This window comes from Geotrypetes seraphini, chromosome 18 (genome assembly GCF_902459505.1).
Source record: "Geotrypetes seraphini chromosome 18, aGeoSer1.1, whole genome shotgun sequence".
Taxonomy (NCBI): domain Eukaryota; kingdom Metazoa; phylum Chordata; class Amphibia; order Gymnophiona; family Dermophiidae; genus Geotrypetes; species Geotrypetes seraphini.
The window spans coordinates 24022922-24041647 of NC_047101.1; the positions used below are offsets into that span (position 1 = coordinate 24022922).

The 18726-nt window shown below is 43.9% G+C and overlaps 1 protein-coding gene across 3 annotated transcripts in view; it reads left to right on the forward strand.

Moving 5' to 3' along the window:
• Positions 1 to 18726, forward strand: part of PDGFRB (platelet derived growth factor receptor beta) — a 145709-nt gene that overhangs the window by 12962 nt on the left and 114021 nt on the right. The window contains exon 1 of one of the 3 annotated variants that reach the window (XM_033927262.1): positions 14831 to 14844. The exons of the other annotated variants lie outside the window; for them this stretch is intronic. The gene's annotated coding sequence lies outside the window, so the exon portion shown is untranslated. Of the gene's footprint in view, positions 1 to 14830; positions 14845 to 18726 lie in introns of those variants that run through there. 3 annotated transcript variants of the gene reach the window in all.

Here is an 18726-nt window from a genome sequence, read left to right on the forward strand (position 1 = left end):
AAAGGCATCCGTGCAAAAATGAGTTTTGGGACTTTTCTGTCAGTTACTATAATTTTGTTGGCCAACTAAAGAAGGGGAACTTCAGTTCAGTGGATGCATAAGATTCTTAGCTGCAAAACACTGGATCTGCTGAAACTTGTGCCAGCATAATGTACACTAGTTAATGCTCTTCCTTGGATTTAATCTCGGTTCGTTTCCGACTGCTTCAGCTGCATACAAGATCTCCAACCGAAACCGTGCTACTGGGACATAGCAATTGGCACCATTAAATTGCTATATTCATATAGGAATTGCTTTAACTGGCCAGACACACTGTCTTATTTATACAAAAGTATGTTTGCTTGTGGGTTTTTGTGAACTGAAGCCAGAAGAGAGAGGAATAATCTCTCTCTCTTAAGAATATTTTCCTGTGGTTTGTACGAGGCCGCTAGATTTTTCTATAAGAATTTGTTTGTGCAGAAAATAAGGTTTCTTCATTTTCAGAGTAGAAGGATCTTCTTTAGAGGAATACATCAAAACAATTTTTGGTGAATAATATTTCACAATAATGAAATAACCCAGTGTATTTCAACACCAGGCTGAGAGGCATCAAGGCAGAAAAATGTTCCTTGGACTTATTCAGTGGCCAATGCTCTTTTGCTGTAGCCTCTCAGATTTCAGGGATCCAGAATGTAACCTAATTGAATATTGTTAAATTTATTGTAGGGCAGAGAGGTTTTTTTTTTTTAGATGGCATGGTCAATTGGTTGATGTACACTGTGGAAGTCTCACTTCAATCTCTGTGTGGGATTATAATGCACAGAGCTTTGACTGGGAGAGATGTTCTTTGCCTGACAAAACTGCTAACCCCTGCATACCACTGAAATATTTGCAGGCTGGTCATGGGGGAAGGGAACGCTTGGGCAAATAGACAAGAAATAATGGTTTAATCTTTTCAGCAGCAAGCTTAAGTGCCGCAGAAAGTTATGAGTGGTTAGTAGAGGAAAGGATATGACTGCCATCTCTGAGTAAATACTGTAATATCTAGAATGGAAATAAACTCGTTAGAGGACATTGTTTTTTTTTTTAGCAAAAAGAAAAAAAAAAGCTGTTAATGTTTAAATCCTATATACTTTTGAATTAGAGTTATTTAAATATGGAAAGGTTTTTCCCTTGCTTTTCCATAGGGTTTTATAGACTCTCATGCATTTGCAATACTCATGAAATCATTACCTCATGGTAGGTTATGGTAGCTCAGGAAAACACAGCGAAGGTGACCAAGGGTGTTAAAAAACTTTATTGACTCAAAAGGACCCGACATGTACGTGTTTTGGCCAACCGGCCTAAACTTGCATAAACTTTTGGCTAAAGCACAAGTTAATATATCCAAATGAATATAATAGAGAACTACGAACAATCTCAAGCGCTCACAGCTAAAAGCCTGAGCGAAATGTATGAGTGAAATGGAGATCTTCCGTCGTGAAGCTAAGTTGTGAAGCTAAGTACTTCATAGATTCTACTTTCAAAGGGAAAATACTGTTAAATAAATTAATGAAGACCAGTATATAAGCTCAAATAAAGACTCGAAAGAAAAAATTTTAAAAAATATATAAATACTCAAAAAATTGAAAAAGAGAACACACAAGATCAATGATAGCTCACCCTGTGGCTATTAGCTTGAAACATACATCAGGCTTTTAGCTGTGAGCACTTGAGATCGTTCGTAGTTCTCTATTATATTCATTTGGATATATTAACTTGTGCTTTAGCCAAAAGTTTATGCAAGTTTAGTGTGATTCACAAAAAATTTAAAGGTTTATTGGCCAACCGGCCTACATCAGTGGGTCCTTGCTTTGCATGTGTTCCATCAAAACTAAATACTGCCCAATTATGAATGCGTTCAGTCCAAACTTAAGAGTCTGCGTTTGACTCGCCAATAAACCGCACCAAATTATTTAACACTTGTCCAGTTCCTCTGCTGTTTTCCAATAAAACCTTCACACCAGCACAATCAGGTTGGCCGAGGAACGTACGTGTTGGGTCTTTTGGAATCGATAAAGTTCTTAGCACCCCTGGTCATCTTTGCTGTGTTTTCCTGTAAGCTACATAAGAACATAAGAAGCGCCATCTCCGGATCAGACCTTCGGTCCATCTAGTCCGGCGATCCGCACACGCGGAGGCCCTACCAGGTGTACACCTGGCATAATTTTTAGTCACCTATATCCTTTTATGCCTCATAAGAACATAAGACATAAGAAGTTGCCTCCGCTGGGTCAGACCAGAGGTCCATCGCACCCAGCAGTCCGCACCTGCGGCGGCCCAACAGGTCTATGACCTGTCCGGTGTTCCTTGACATAGCCCTATGATCCCCCTTTTTCTTCTATCTATACTCTTCCTAACCTATCTCTACTTTTATCTGTACCCCTCAATCCCCCTATCGTTCAGGAATTTATCCAATCCTTCTTTGAATCCCTGTAGCGTGCTCTGCCCTATCACAACCTCCGGGAGCGCGTTCCATGTGTCCACCACTCTCTGGGTGAAGAAGAACTTCCTGGCATTGGTTCTAAACTTGTCTCCTTTCAGTTTCTCCTTTCAGAGAAGGCGTTTTCTTCTGCTTGTAGGTTATGATAGCTCTCTATCGCATGGTAGCCCAGTCTTAATCAAGTACAGGCCACTAGAAAACTGCAATCCGTAGATGTCTTTTGGCAATCTATCAAGGCAGAGTGGGAAAGCAGTGAAGCCATTTGCAGGACTCGAGAAGCTTTTTAATAGTCTATGCTGGATGATGGTAATGAAACCTGATTGTATTGCAATGGAGAGATTTTTATTAGCCATTCTTCCTTTCTTGCTGAGCAGAGAGGTTGTTTGTATGTTAGGAGGTCTTTCCTATTACAATTGGAGTTCTTTCTAGACTGAATTTTCACTGCAAACCGCTTGGCCCTGTCGTATGATCAAGCAGTAGAACAAATTTTAATAAAACATAGGGCTCCTTTTACTAAGCCGCGTTAGGGCATTAATGCACGGAATAGCGCATGCGCTAAATTGCCATGTGTGCTAGACGCTAATGCCAGCATTGAGCTGGCGTTAGTTCTAGCCGCGTAGCACGGGGTTTAGCGCGTGCGCTAAAAAACGCTAACGCGGCTTAGTAAAAGGAGCCCATAGTGTTGTGTAGCCTAGAATGACAAGAATGGTGACAGAATGACAATGTATGGCAAACATTGTATGGGGGTAGGGTTGATTTTCCTTCGGGAAAATCCGGACCCAGGGCCACACCCACAGGACAGTGCTGCCTCTGTCACGCCCTGTTCTGCCCCCAGCTCCACCCCCAGATGGCATCCACGCATGCGTGGATGCGACACAATGACATCACACGAGCGTGATGTCACCGCATTGCGTCCGCGAACGCCCCTTCCCGACACGATGTTGTTGAGAAGCTTTTCAAAACCCAGACAAAGTGCCGGGTTTTGAAAAACTGTCCGGACCCTCGGACATGTCCAGGGAAATCCGGATGTTTGGTAACCCTATATGAGGGAAAATGGCATGGTCTTTTATTTATGTACTAGTCTTTAAGCCCGTTACATTAACGGGCGCTAGAATAGATGTGTTTGTCTGACTGTGTTTCTTTATCTCTCTCTCCTTGGCCGCTGTCTGTGTCCTTCTGTCTTCCCCTCCCCCCCGAGCAAAGCTGTCTGCCCCCAGCACACACCTCCCCCCAAAGCAGCCCCCTTTCCCTCTCCCTGTCTCTCCATGGCCCTCTTCTGTTTTCCCCCCAGAGCAAAGCTGTTTGCCCCAAGCACACCCCTCCCTCTAAAGCAGCCCCCTTTCCCTCTCCCTGTCTCTCCATGGCCCTCTTCTGTCTTCCCCCCCCAGAGCAAAGCTGTTTGCCCCAAGCACACCCCTCCCCCCAAATCAGCCCCCTTTCCCTCACCCTATCTCTCCATGGCCCCTTCTGTCTTCCCCCCCCAGAGCAAAACTGTCTGTCCCCAGCACACCTCTCCCCCAAATCAGCCCCCTTTCCCTCTCCCTATCTCTCCCTATCTCTCTGTCTCCCCCTGGCCCCCGGTATTGATCCACTTCTTACCTTCCTTCCATCCCGGCATCTTCTGGCCTGCTCCTCTTCAAAGCAGCCTGCGATCGTGGTAGCCAGCTTTAGCGAACCTCGCAGGGCACTCTCCAACTCGGTAGCACGTTCCCTCTGACGCGATCCCGTGCGTCAGAGGGAACGTGCTACCGAAGTTGGAGAGCAGCTTGCGAGGTTCGCTAAAGCCGGCCACCATCGCAGGCTGCTCTTTAGAAGAGCATCAGCGGCAGCAGCGGCGGCGGCGAGTGAGGGCAGAACAGGCTGCTCTGAAGAGGAGGATCGGCAGCAGCAGCGAGTGAGGGCGGGAGGTGTGTTCCCTGCCGAGAACACGGGCAGGGACAGAGCTTGCCTGGCCAAATGGTGAGTGAGGGCGGGAGGAGGGGAGTGGTCAGAATGTTCCCTGCCGCCGGGTTCTAAAATGGAACACGGCCACGGATCACACACCACGGCGGCAGGGAACTCGTAACCCTAAGTGCGCATGTGCGCTTATGGTTTTATTATATAGGATTTATAGAAACATAGAAACATAGAAATTGACGGCAGAAAAGGGCCATAGCCCATCGAGTCTGCCCATACCAATGACCCACTCCCTGATTCTTACTCTCCTAGAGATCCCACATGAATATCCCATTTCCTCTTGAAATCTAACACGCTGCTGGCCTCAATCACCCACTGAGGCAGCTCGTTCCAATGATCGACCACCCTTTCGGTGAAGAAGTACTTCCTAGCATCACCCTGAAATTTCCCTCCCCTGATTTTCAGCGAGTGTCCTCTGGTTACCGAGGGCCCCGTAAGACTGAAGATATCATCTTTCACCACTATACGCCCAGTAATATACTTAAAGGTTTCAATCATGTCTCCTCTCTGTCTTCGCTCCTCCAATGAGTACATCCGCAGTTTTTTTAACCTTTCTTCATACGTGAGATCCCTGAGCCCCAAAACCATCCTGGTAGCCATTCGCTGAACCGACTCAATTCTCAACACATCTTTTCGGTAGTGTGGTCTCCAGAATTGAACACAATACTCGAGATGAGGTAGTTATTGGGATGAGGTAGTTATTGGGATTTATTTACAACCTCTTTGAAGAATTCATCTAAGGCAAAGTACAGGAGGTGCAGCTTGCCAGTCAGTATTTTATGAGGTCATTTATTTGTGCTATGTGGGCACATGCATGCAAAATTGACTAACAGATATTTTGGACTTTCAGTCCTTAAATGCACCATCACTGGAATTCTCAGCATTCTTTTCTTTTCGGCTGCACCATTCCACTTTGGCCCCGAGGGGCTTCGAAAGCTGTGCTGGTCACGCAAATAGAATAACCCCCGCCGGCCCGATTTCATGCCTTGTAACTAGAGAAGCATCGGAACGACCTTGTGAAGCACCAGCAGCAGATTCCCATATTTTATTTATTTAAAAAAAAAAAGTGATGTTTATATAGTATGAACTGGTATAGTGCCACCGTGGAGTTCTAATGAATGTTTTTTAGTCACAAGGCGGTCAGTGGTGTACTGTCACTTTCTTATCAAGGTCAAGCAGTACTTGGTAATGTTTCACTAAGGGGTCCTTATACTCAGCTGTGTTATTTAGCACCTAACACAGCTGAGTATAAGGACCCCTTAGTGAAACATTTTTAGCTGCATTGCTCAACACAATGAAAAATTGAGTGTTTATGTTTATTAAAATGTGATATACCACTGAAGCTTACAACATACACATAGGGGCAAATTCCTGATTGTAGGTGGCGGTAGGCATCCTATAGCTGTCTAACCAGCCAATCGGGATGCACATTTTTTTAAAAAACCCACCCCAAGGCAGGCAGTCTACATTGTAGGCATTTGCGTGAGCCTAGGGAGACGCATAGGGCCACCTAAGCGTACCCAAGGCTAGGCATGGGCGTGGTTTTGCCTAGAAGTTGCCTTAAGCATCTCACTGGGCCATGATAGGTGCCCAAAATGTAGGCCATTGAAATGCTGGTCTACATTTCACATAGATGCAGCCGCTAAGCTGATTGTGGCAAGGGAATCTCCCTGCCGCAATCAGTTTAGCAGTCACGGCAGGGAACTCGTCTCCCTGTCCCCTCCACCCACACACACACAGAAAGTTGGCCATCAGGAAGGATGCCCACTTCCTCCTGCCAGAACCCCAGAAGACCTTCCCCCCCACCCCCCCGAATGTCTGCGACAGGAGGAGTGCCCAATTCCTCCTGCCGCCACCAAGACATCCTTCGGCATGAGGGATGCCCACTCCCTCCAGCCTGAGGGATGCTCTTCCTCCTGCCACTGGCCCCATCATCCCCTGAAACCCCCCCCCCCCCATGATCCCCCTGCTACAACCCCCCAAACACCTCTGTACTTTTCTCTGATGGCCGGCAAGAGGGATGCCCACTCAACTCCTGCCAGCAGGCCCACCGCCATAGAATGGTGGGCCTTCCCAATGCATCCTGGGATGCACTGGGGATGAGTCTAAGGCCCTGATTGGCTCAAGTGCCAACCAGAGTTTTAGGCCTCTCTCCCAGTGCATTCTGGGATACACTGGAAGTGGCCTAAGATTCCAATTAGCCAGAACCCTTAGTCCACCCCCACTGGGAGTGGCCTAAGATTCCAACTGGCCAGATCCCTTAGGCCACTCCCATGTCCCGGGGGTGGCAGCAGGAGGGAGTGGGCATCCCTCCTTTATAAAGAATTTGCCCCTAAGTGTGCATTAAAAAAGTTTGTCATTTTCAGGGGACATGTCGGGGGTGGAGAGTAGACATTCCTGAGCTATCTATATTACTGTGCACTATTTGCTTAGTTCATCCATAATTTGGGAGTCCTTAGAACCTCCTAAACAGTGCACCACATTAAATTTTTTAATGGCCATGCACTAATGCTAACATTAACACAAAGTCATATAGGTCCCCTTTTATCGAGCCAAGTTAGGGTTTTTTTTATCACCAGCCGATGCAGTAAAAGCTCTAACACTCAGAATTCCTATGTGCGTCGGAGCTTTTACCACAGCGGCCAGTAATTAAAAAACCCTAACAAGGCTTGATAAAAGGGGGCCATAGTCAACAAATAAGAAAAAGCTTTTTTGATGGATGTGCTAAAAATGGGCATAGTGCATGGGAAATTCCAGAGAATGACACAGTGACGGAATTTGTCCCTGTCCCTACAGATAACCGCGGGAAACCATCCCTGTGTCATTCTTAAAGGAGAGAGGGAAGAATCAGAGTATGAATGGGCTCAGCCATTAACCCTCAAGCCTTGCATTGAAGAATGCTGGTATAGAAAGACTGAGGTTGAGATAGTCTCTAAAGAATGACAGCCTCTGGTATCCAGAGCAGATATTGTGATGTCATAATGCCTCATTCCACCAATGCCTAAGAGCCAATCACACCGATGATGTCACAATGGCTTCATTAGCCTATACTTGGCTCAAATAAAAATCATAGTATGAATGGGCTCAGCCACTGACCCTCAAGCCTTGCATTGAAGAATGCTGGTGTAGAAGGACTGAGGTTGAGATAGACACTAAAGAATGACACGGGATGGTTTCCCATGGTTATCTGCAGGGCTGCAGCTGAAATCTGTCACCGTGTCATTGAGTACATTTTAAAGCGTGGTTTAGCAAAAGAGCTCCTTAGTGAGCTGTTCATCAAGGGTCTCCTTGGAGTTTGAAAACGATCCAAAGTTCTGTTTTTCCCACAAAAAAAGTCCTTGAGGACATATTGTGAAACGGACATAATGTGAAGGGGTAGCCCCATCAGGTTGTATGATGTGTTATAGAAGCTTATTGTCATCCAATGCCGTGATTCTATGTGATAATGCAATTTTGAATGTCATCACTTTTACTGGTTTTGTGAGACATTTTCATGTGAGACATTATTAGTTTCAAATCTTAAAAGATCTAGACTCCTGAAACAGTTAGACTTTATTGATGTAATAAAGTCTTTTGAAGGAACATTACTGGTTTGGTCCCTGTTTCCGTCGTCTGTGCTATTTTTTGCTCCTGTGTTATAGAAGCTCACAGACACAATTTGTTCTTTTGAAATGTCTATTATTTAAATGTGGTTGCCCAAAATAAGTCACATGAACAATTTAAAGTTTTGAAAAGGAGGTTTCTTTGATCAATGAAAGAAAGTGTTTAAGACCCCATAGTAGACTGAAACAAAGGCCGAATTTGAAGTTTCTGAGATGTTGTCCTCCTATTTCTACTATATATATACTAAAGTTTTATTTTATTTTTCTTTCCAGCTTATGATTTATCTTTAATCTTATCTATTGTTTTGCCTTTTGTCTTTGTTTTGTTCTATTTCTATCATTTAAATTTCTCCAGAATTCTACTGTTCAATGGCTCCCCCTTCTGCTTCTATTCCTTTCTCTCCTCTCTTCTACCTTCCAAAGTATTTAGATCAATGCTGTCTTGTTAAAATGTTTATTTTATTTTTATTTTTCCTCTAACTCTACTTTTCACTTCTCTATTACCCTCCAGGTACTTTAGTTAGATTGTGAGCCTTCGGGACAGTAAGGGAATTTTTCAAGTACCTTTCTTATTTCTAATCTTAATGTATATTTTCTGTAAACCGCTTAGAACCTAACGGATGTAGCGGTATATAAGAAATAAATTACATTACATTACATTACAATTACATTACATATATTTAATTCAATTTAGAGTTGCAATTCATTGATCACATGGAGTTTTTTTAAAAAAAATTTTATTTATATGCAGCTAACGTAATTAAAATAGCCTAGATTTCCTTTAGATTTGGTGTTGTGGGCTCCTAGGAGCTCCCCTATGAGTTGCTGAATGGATTCCTCTAACCCACAATCTTTAGTTTGTACACATATTACCAAAGTAACAGATACGGAAAGGTTTTTATTTCTTTCTTTACACTCGCCATTTCTTAAAACCTGGCCACTTCTCTCCAGTAAGGCTTTCCATTAGAAAACACTTTTTCATAAAACTTGGCACTCTGAGATATGTCAAGAATCTTAGGTGGGATGAGAGCAAACCATGTTATCCACCTAGAGTGGCAAGAATATCTTTTCTCAAGCTCAGGAGGAAATGTCTCCAGCCAACCAGCCCCAGATGTTCAATCATTTTCTGCGGTAGAAACTGAGGCCTAAGTCAAGCATTTCTCAAATACAGAAGCATTTGATGTTTTCTCTTTCTGGATTTCAGAAAAATAGGCCGTTAGTTTGGCAGGGAAGAAAGCATGCACTCTGGGATTTCTAAATTCTCTCTCTTCCTTTATTGACATGCAGCTGGGGACTGTGCTTTCTTTTTCTTTCATTTTTTTTTGTATATTTCCAGAGGTTGGAGAATAAACGTAAAAGCTAAGTTTAAAGAAATGAGTTAATTAGAATAACGTTTCCTGTTGCATGATTTATTCTGCACCAGGAAATTCTATTAATGCAGCTGGAACTTGCTGTACTAAAAGGCCTTCTTCATGATCTTAATAGAAAGTGCATGACTGAAACTAATAACCATAACTCACGGCAATTACTTTTAACGGCTTTAATAGCTTGTCAAAAAACAAAGTAATTAATTATATTTCCATTTTGATTTCAGTCACTTAGGACAGGCTACATTGGAAGAATAAAACAGATGAAATTAATACAGTAGTAGATTTTTTTTGAGGGGGGAGGGGAGGGCTGTTAGAAGAACTTACACTGTCTCTCAAAAGTTTAAATTCTCTTTTTTTTAAACCACCTTTTAATTTTTTGCTACATGTAGAAAAGCTTCATCAATGAAAATTATATTTAAGCAGAAAAAGACAAACCCTCCAGGTACTGCACAGATTGGAGCCGTTTCTCCCCTCCTTTCTCTTCCTGTCCTTCAACCCCTGGGTACCTGTCATGCTTCCTGCAGGACACACAAATCACCAACACCCAAACCTCAGCTCCCTGTACTGCTTAAGACCAAGCATGTAGCTTACATAGAAACATAGAAAATGACAGCAGAAAAGGGCCACGGCCCATCTAGTCTGCCCATACTTATGGCCCCACCCCCTAACTACCTCCATGAAGAGATCCCACATGCCAATCCCATCTTTTCTTAAAATCTGGCACGCTGCTGGCCTCAATTACCTGTTGTGGAAGATTATTCCAGCGGTCAACCACCCTTTCGGTGAAAAAATATTTTCTGGTGTCGCCATGAAATTTCCCACCCCTGATTTTCAACGGATGCCCTCTTGTTGCCGTGGATCCTTTAAGGAAAAAGAGATCCTCTTCCACCTCGATACGGCCTGTGACATATTTGAACGTCTCGATCATGTCTCCCCTCTCTCTGCGTTCCTCGAGTGAGTACAGCTGCAACTTACCCAGTCGTTCCTCATGCAGGAGATCCTTGAGTCCTGAGACCATCCTGGTGGCCATTCACTGAACCGACTCAACTCTCCGCACATCTTTTTGATAACGCGGCCTCTAGAATTGTACACAGTATTTCACAGTATTTCAGATGGGGTCTCACCAAGGATCTGTACAACGGCATTATGACCTCGGCATTTGACGAAACTTCTACGGATACAGCTCATGATTTGTCTAGCCCTGGATGAAGCTTTCTCCACTTGATTGGCAGTCTTCATGTCTTCGCTAATGATCACCCCCAAGTCACGTTCTGCTACAGTCCTTGCTAGGATCTCACCATTTAGGGTGTAAGTCCTGCATGGATTTTTGCCACCAAGGTGCATGACCTTGCATTTTTTGGCATTGAAACTTAGTTGCCAAGTCTTTGACCAATGCTCCAGCAGGAGTAGGTCCTGCGTCATACTGTCGGGCATTGAGTTTTTGTTGGGCACTGTGCTTTCATCTTAGGTAGGGTTACCAGATGTCTGGATTTCTCCGGACAGCTTTTCAAAGCCTGGCATTTTGTCTGGGCTTTGAAAAGCTTCTGGCAACGAGCATCATCGAGCCGGCATTCCCGCATGTGCAGATGCAACGCAGTGATGTCGCATGTGACATCATCGCGTCACAACAGCGCATGCATGAACGCCATCTGACGTTGCTCATGCAGGTCAAGGGGGGCGGGCCTTGGGGGGTGGAATGGGGCAGGGTCAACCAGAATGGGGAGGGCCTGGGATGGGGCCATGGGTCCAGATTTCCCATTTGGAAAATCTGGTAACCCTAAGCTTAGGTGTACTTCTAGACTCAAACCTTTCACTTTCCGGTCATGTTTCCAAGTAGTCTCATCCTCATTCTACTATTTCCGGCAGCTGAAGAAAATAAGGAACTTCTACTCTAAACCTGACTTCACCCAACTTCTCTATGCCTTCGTCCTATCCTGCACTCAGCGCATTGCATCTTGGCACTTAACTTTTAGTGAGCTGTATAGAATTGCCCTTCCTGTTGATTTGAATCAATAGAAGTGACTAGTGAAGGTGCACTGATGAAGGTTCTTCTTCACTCAACGGGTGGTAGACACCTGGAATGCACTTCCCGGAGAGGTGATAAGACAGAGTACAATTCTGGGGTTTAAAAAGGGACTGGATGACTTCCTGGAAGCAAAGGGGATAACAGGGTACAGATAGAGGTTTACCTTACAGGACATTAAGCGAACAGGGAATGGACATTTTAGGTTAGGTAGGGAACACTTACAGGTCATGGACCTGGGGGGGCCGCCGCAGGAGCGGACTGCCGGGCATGATGGACCCCTTGGTCTGACCCGGCAGAGGCAATGCTTATGTTAGGGTAGTAGCCAGGGCTGAATTAAGGCCAACTGATGCCCTAACTGGACATGTCCGTGGAAATCTGAACGTCTTGTAACCCTACTTTTACCACCAATGCAATTATTTTAATATGGGTAGGAGAATGGAGGCATCCACCCATTTGGGACTAATAGGGAAGGAAACCAGGACATTATATTGTAGTTTGAAGAGTTTTGCTGCCAGGCTTAAATATATAAGTTATACAGAAAGAAGTTGACTTTCACTGTTTTCTGTACAAATTTGTTTCTTGTACCAGGCCCTAATCCTACCTCCAAGTTACTCTATAACATAACATAACATGCTGTATTTGATTGCTTACGATGTATTGTTGTTTTTTTTATGAAATTGTATCCTCTTTGCTGAATGGTTCAGTTTTATTCCTTGTTGTGAACCACCCAGAACTGTTGGTAGGGTGGTATATAAGAAAATAAATTATTATTATTATTATTATGCACATAACCAGCCTAAATTAAGGAAAAAACTATTCAGTTGGCACAGATTGCAGAACTCTTTTTAAACATCTGGCCCCAAGGAGATATTTCTTTACGGAAAAGGTATTGGCCATTTGGAGCATCCTCCCAGTAGAGGTGGTGAGACAATATTTGAAAGCAAGGGACAAGCACAGAGGATGTCTAAGGGAGAAGAAGAGATTGTAGAGACTTAGTAACTGGTATGCATGGGCAGACTGGATATGGAGAGGTCCTATGGTCTGTAGTTAACTTCATGTTTCTGTGCCTCTCAAATATTACCACAAAACAGCCTCGGGAGGTTACATAATGATGGTAGGGAAACATTCTGTTTTCATTGGCAGCAGAAAATTCCATATCGGTATCCCAGTGTAATCACAGAGTTCAGATGCAAACACTGTGAAATAACTTTTTAACAGTCAAATCATTTGATAAGTGCAGTAAGGCATTTTAGAATGTGTGTTAGTGGAATGTCAGCGTACAGGCCACACGCCTTACAATATCCCCGACATGTGCCGATATCGACCTGCCACGCCTTCCTGCTTGAAATGAATGTTTCCATGTAGAGTTAATTGACAGCTGTGTGCTGGGTTGGGTTTGAGGCTTTTTGTTTTATGGCTGATTCTTTTTTTCCGATCACTTCTCTTCCTTGTGGTTTCGTTAACTTTCAAACAATCTGGTTTGGTGAATGCTTTTGGATGTTTAGAGAAGAAAAGGATTGGATTTTTTTTTTTTTTTGTCTTTCTTCTTAATAACTTGTTTTTCCTATGTGTCTTTGTGTGTGTGCGCGCCTCTGTGTGTATTTGTGCAACTGTGATAAATTGTGTTTCTGTATCTGGTAATTGATCCTTAGCTAGGGTTACCAGATTTTACTATTGTCAAATCTGGACCCATAGCCCCACCCCCATGTCCACCCTGTTCTACCCAAGCCACACCCTGTTCTGTCCCAGCCTCATAGAAACATAGAAATAGACGGCAGATAAGGGCCACGGCCCATCCAGTCTGCCCACCCTAATGACCCTCCCCTACCTTTGCCCTGTGAATAGATCCCATGTGTCGATCCCATTTGGCCTTAAAATCAGGCACGCTGCTGGCCTCCATCACCTGCAGTGGAAGACTATTCCAGCGATCAACCACCCTTTCAGTGAAAAAGAATTTCCTGGTGTCACCTCGCAGTTTCCCGCCCCTGATTTTCCACAGATGACGGATGACAGCAGATAAAGACCTGAACGGTCCATCCAGTCTGCCCATTAGTTATACCCATTACAAATACATGATTAAATTAACTTGTCTCTTCTTTGATATTTCTGGGCTATTGTCGTAGGTTCCAGCTGCTGAAGTTGCCATCTAATCAAGCCATTATGACATCACTTAAGAGGTTGACTCTTAGGCATTGCTGGAATGAGGCCATTATGACATCACAATCTCAGCTCTGGAATGTTGCTACTCTTTGGGTTTCTTCCAGGTAACATAGTAAATAGAAACATAGAAACATAGAAACAGACGGCAGATAAGGGCCACGGCCCATCCAGTCTGCCCACCCCAATGACCCTCCCCTACCTTTCTCTGTGAATAGATCCCACGTGTCGATCCCATTTGGCCTTAAAATCAGGCACGCTGCTGGCCTCAATCACCTGCAGTGGAAGACTATTCCAGCGATCAACCACTCTTTCGGTGAAAAAGAATTTCCTGGTGTCACCTCGCAGTTTCCCACCCCTGATTTTCCACGGATGCCCTCTTGTTGCCGTGGGACCCTTGAAAAAGAAGATATCTTCCTCCGCCTCGATGCGGCCCGTAAGATACTTGAACGTCTCGATCATGTCTCCCCTTTCTCTGCGCTCCTCGAGCAAGTATAGCTGCAATTTGTCTAGTCATTCTTCATACGGGAGATCCTTGAGTCCCGAGACCATCCGGGTGGCCATTCTCTGAACCGACTCCAGTCTCAGCACATCCTTGAGATAATACGCCCTCGCCCCTGGCCCCGCCCCTAAACCTTTTCTCATGCTCAGAGCTGCGTCAGGAGGGCATCTGCACTTGCGCAGGTGTGATGCGATGACATCACATGCGACTGATGTTACCGCATTGCATCCGCACATGCGCAGATGCCCTCCCGACGCGGTCCCGAGGTGGAAGCTTTTCAAAACCCGGACAAAATGCCGGGTTTTTAAAAGCCATCCGGATGCCCTGACATGTCCTCTACAAAAAAGGACATATCTGGACGTCTGGCAACCCTATCCTTGGCAAGACTACTACTGTTAATTGACTGGCTCCATTTTGAAGCGGGAAGCCTATGGGGGACATAAGCAACTGGGGATTGCCCCTGCCCTCTCTGCTAGGCACTAGAGAGGCCCCTGGGAGGTGCCAGAAGAGGGAATGTGAAGTGAGATATGTTTGGTGAGGAGGAGGGCAGATTGGAGGGGGGAGGTGCTGATTGGGAAAATTCTAGATCAGAGGGAGGCTCAAGGGGGGTTTTTGGATTGGGGGATCAGGAGAGGGCAGAATCATTTGTAGACTACCAACCCTTTTAAAAGATAGGAGACCTGACTTAGGCCCCCACTATCTTTATGTTTTAACAGCCAGAAACACAGAATGTTCCTAGCTGAAGAAGTATAAATTTACATTTACCACAGGTTAGTGGTTTCTGCTGTAAATGTTGCACAGTAAAATGGGTTAATTTTTGGTCTAAAAAGATATGAAAGTGTTTCATTAACATATAAGAATCTTCATTGGTTATCGGTTGAGAGGCGAATTAAGTTTAAATCAGCTTGCATAGTTGGCCGTCTATTACAGACTGACTCTTCCGATAATCTGATTTAGCTTTTTTTCTCATTTGCACTATTCTTTCACCAGATTATGTGGTAATTTATTACTACATTTTCCACAGCTCAATTCCTCTTTTGCTTACGCTGCCATTACAATTTGGAGTAATCTCCCTCTTTACATTAGGATGGATATCAATTACTTAAGGTTTCGTAAAAATTTGAAAACGTTTAATATATGATTTATTGTAATATTCACAGTATAATGATATTTTAATTTTGATTGCTTTTGTATTCTCCCGTATAATTTATGGCTTCTTTGGATGTAAATCGCCTTGAACCATTTTGTATTGCATGATTAATAAATTGTGTATTAGATTAGATTAGATTGCTAGATTTATTTCAGTTTAGTAATTATCTCACTAATTGTGTAATGTCTTCAACAAAATGCAACCCAACTGAAAATGACAAAAGGATCAACCATAGTACCTAGCTGAAAATAGCAATGGTACCTATGCCCATAAGTGCCTGTTATTTTTAAACCTTATTGTATGAGCACTAGATGTGGTGTATGTAAATGTTAGCAGAGCTTTTTGATACAGTTCCACATAGGTGACATACAGGACATGAACTGCTTGACCTCAGTATGGGACCTAAAGTGACTGAGTAGGCTAGAAACATCTGTAGTAGAAGGCGGCAGAGGGTAACGGTAAATGGAGTTCTTTCCGAGGAAAGAGAAATTATCAGTGGTGTGTTACAAGGATTGTTTTTTGGTTCTGTTCTTTTTAACATTTGACATTGTGGTAGGGCTGCCTGGTAAGGTTTGTCTCTTTGCAGCTGATAAGAAAATCTTCAATAGGTATTCACCCTGATAGTGTGCCTAAAAGAAGGAGGGATGAGATGGTGCAGCATGTGGGTAGACAGGCAGGGAGGGATCCCCCCGCCTACCCCTGGCTTCAGCAGGGGGTAGGTGGGAAGGGAGGGATCCCCGGTGGCAGCCAGGCTGCGTACCCCCAACAAGTGGCCCAGGTACTGAACTGCGTGTTGAGAAACATTGGTCTAGAATTTGGTAACTAATATTTAATTCTAAAAAATGCAGGCTTTGCATTTGGGCTGGAGAAACCCAAGGGAGAGGTACTGAAAGAAGAGTAGGACTTGGGGAGGGGAGGATTGTATGTGATGAAGTTAAGGTGGTCAAACAGATAGAAAAGGTGAATGGGAAAGTCATAAGGATGCTTGGGGCATAGGGAGCGGAATGGCTAGCAGGAAAAAGGAGTGATAGTGCCTCATTACGAGTCTCTGGTGAGACCCTATTCGGAGCACTATGTGCAGTTCTGGAGGGTCATCCTTCAAAAAGACATAAACAGAATGGAGTCAGTCCTGAGGGTGGCTACGAAGATGGTCAGTGGTTTTCATCATAAAACGAATGAGGACAGATTTAAAGATCGCAATATGTATACTTTGGAGGAAAGAGGGGTGAGAGGATAAAGTTAGACAAGGTCCTACTGAACAAGGACATACGCTGGTAGGGATAGTCTCAGTTAAGGCGCTGGTCTTTGACCAAAAAGGCAGTTGCATGAGCGGACTGCTGGGCATGATGGACCACTGGTCTGAACCAGCAGCGGCAACTCGTATGTTCTAGAGACATTTAAATACCTCCATGACATGAATGCACAGGATACAAGTTTATTTCATTTGCGACAAAGTGGTGGAACATAGGGGCATAGGATTAGAGGTACCATATGACTCCAGAAAAAGGAGGACAGATTGAGACATCTGGGTTATACTTCCATTGAAAATAATGGAAGTAAAAGCCGGATGTCTCAATCCGTCTTTCCTTTTCTGGAGCCATATGGTAGCCCTACATAGGATGAAGGTGAAAGGAGATAAACCCAGGAGTAATCTACGAAAAACCATTTTTATGGTGGGATGCATGGAACAGCCTCCTGGTGAAGATAAAGACTGTACAGTGGTGCCTCACACAACGAACTTAATTCGTTCCAGGAGCAAGTTTGTTATGCGAAAAGTTCGTTATGTGAAACGCGTTTTCCCATAACAATACATGTTAAAAAAAATAATTCGTTCTGCAGCATAAAATATGCTAAGATGACATAAAAAAAGATAAATTTGTCAAAATGGTGAAAATGGTGGTCTTGCTGAGGCCAAACTCTTTGACGAGGTCACACTGTTTGACCCCACATTCACTCCTTCTAATTATTTCCCGTTTCATTTCAACAGAAATCACCTTCCTGCTTTTTTTAGAAGCCATGATATATAAAAAATATTGAGTTTATCTTAAAAGGACGACTGTATACAGTGAGAGAGGGCAGTTAAGCGCAGTGACTAACGACTGCCTGCAGTGCCTGCGCGGAAGGATGCAATACATCGGCAGCTCGGGCGACTTCGTTGTGTGAAACGAAGTTCGTTGTGTGAAACGAAGTTCGTTGTGTGAAACGAAGTTCGTTGTGTGAATCAAGACATGAAGTTCGTTGTGTGCAGCGTTCGTTGTGCGAGGTGTTCGTTATGCGAGGCACCACTGTATCTGAATTCAAGAAAGCATGAGACAAGCAAAGAGGATCTCTAAGGGAGAGGAAGGATAGCAGATGGTGAGGATGGGCAGGCTGGAAAGGCTATATATTCTTTACTTGCTGTCATTTTTTTCTCTTTCTATATTTTTATGACTATCTCTCACAAACTTCTGGAACACTTTATAAACTGATAATGCATACATTAGATTACACTAGCTAGAACTCTTCTGGAAATGTGAACTAGCAAAACTGATTCTTAGACATTAACAAGATGTCCTTATAAAGAGAGCTATGTGCAACGTGTTGGAAACTGTAGGTTTGTGTGTAACAGTACATATTGTCTGACCCATCTGGTACGACTCTGTGTGTGTGCGTGCACACATTTCTGCTGGTAGCTTTTAGCAAAGATCCCATCCAACTGGAAGCTTGTCTGTTCAAGCTCAGAAATAATTCTGCTGGAACGACTGCAATCAACTGGCGGAAGGCCGGTAAATGGAAGAGAATCCCTCCTACGCTTCAAGATGCTTAATTTTCTGTTCTCCTTTCGTAATTGCTGAAGATAGTAGATAAAAACTCTTATCATGCACACACAGGCTCCAGAAGCTCAGACAGCAACATGGTCCGTTGAGGTGAAATCCTAAGCTTCATGCCCACACATTTCCCATCACTCATGATGTTGATTTACATTGTGGGCCCAATAGGGTTTGAGTCACAGTTCCTGCCTTCAGAAAGTGCACTGTTGACACTACACTGTAATGTGTTACGGTTAATGCTTGGTTTCCAGTAGAAGGAAAGAGATCTGGATGGGATTCAGGGTCATGAGAAAGTGAAAAGGCAAGACCTGTAGAATGTAAGGCCTCCCAGGCCCAATCCCAAACCAAAAACCTTCTTCCTCCAAGTCCTTGTTTTGCCTCGCTCTTTTTATTCTACTTGTACAAATGAGATGATTTGCAAATGAGCAGAACAATGCCCGCAATACCAAATATATACACATTGGACCAATTTATCTTGAGTTGAATGAGTTCTGTAGTGTGGGAATATTTAACTAGCTGACTCCCTACACAGGAGCATTGCTGAAATGCAGCCCATGTTGGAGTAAAGGAATGGCCTTAACATAAGAACATAGATCCATCGTGCCCAGCAACCCGCTCCCGCGGTGGCCCTCCAGGTCAAAGACCTGTTAGTGATCTTTTACATACAACATTTTGCCTTGTATAGTATCCCT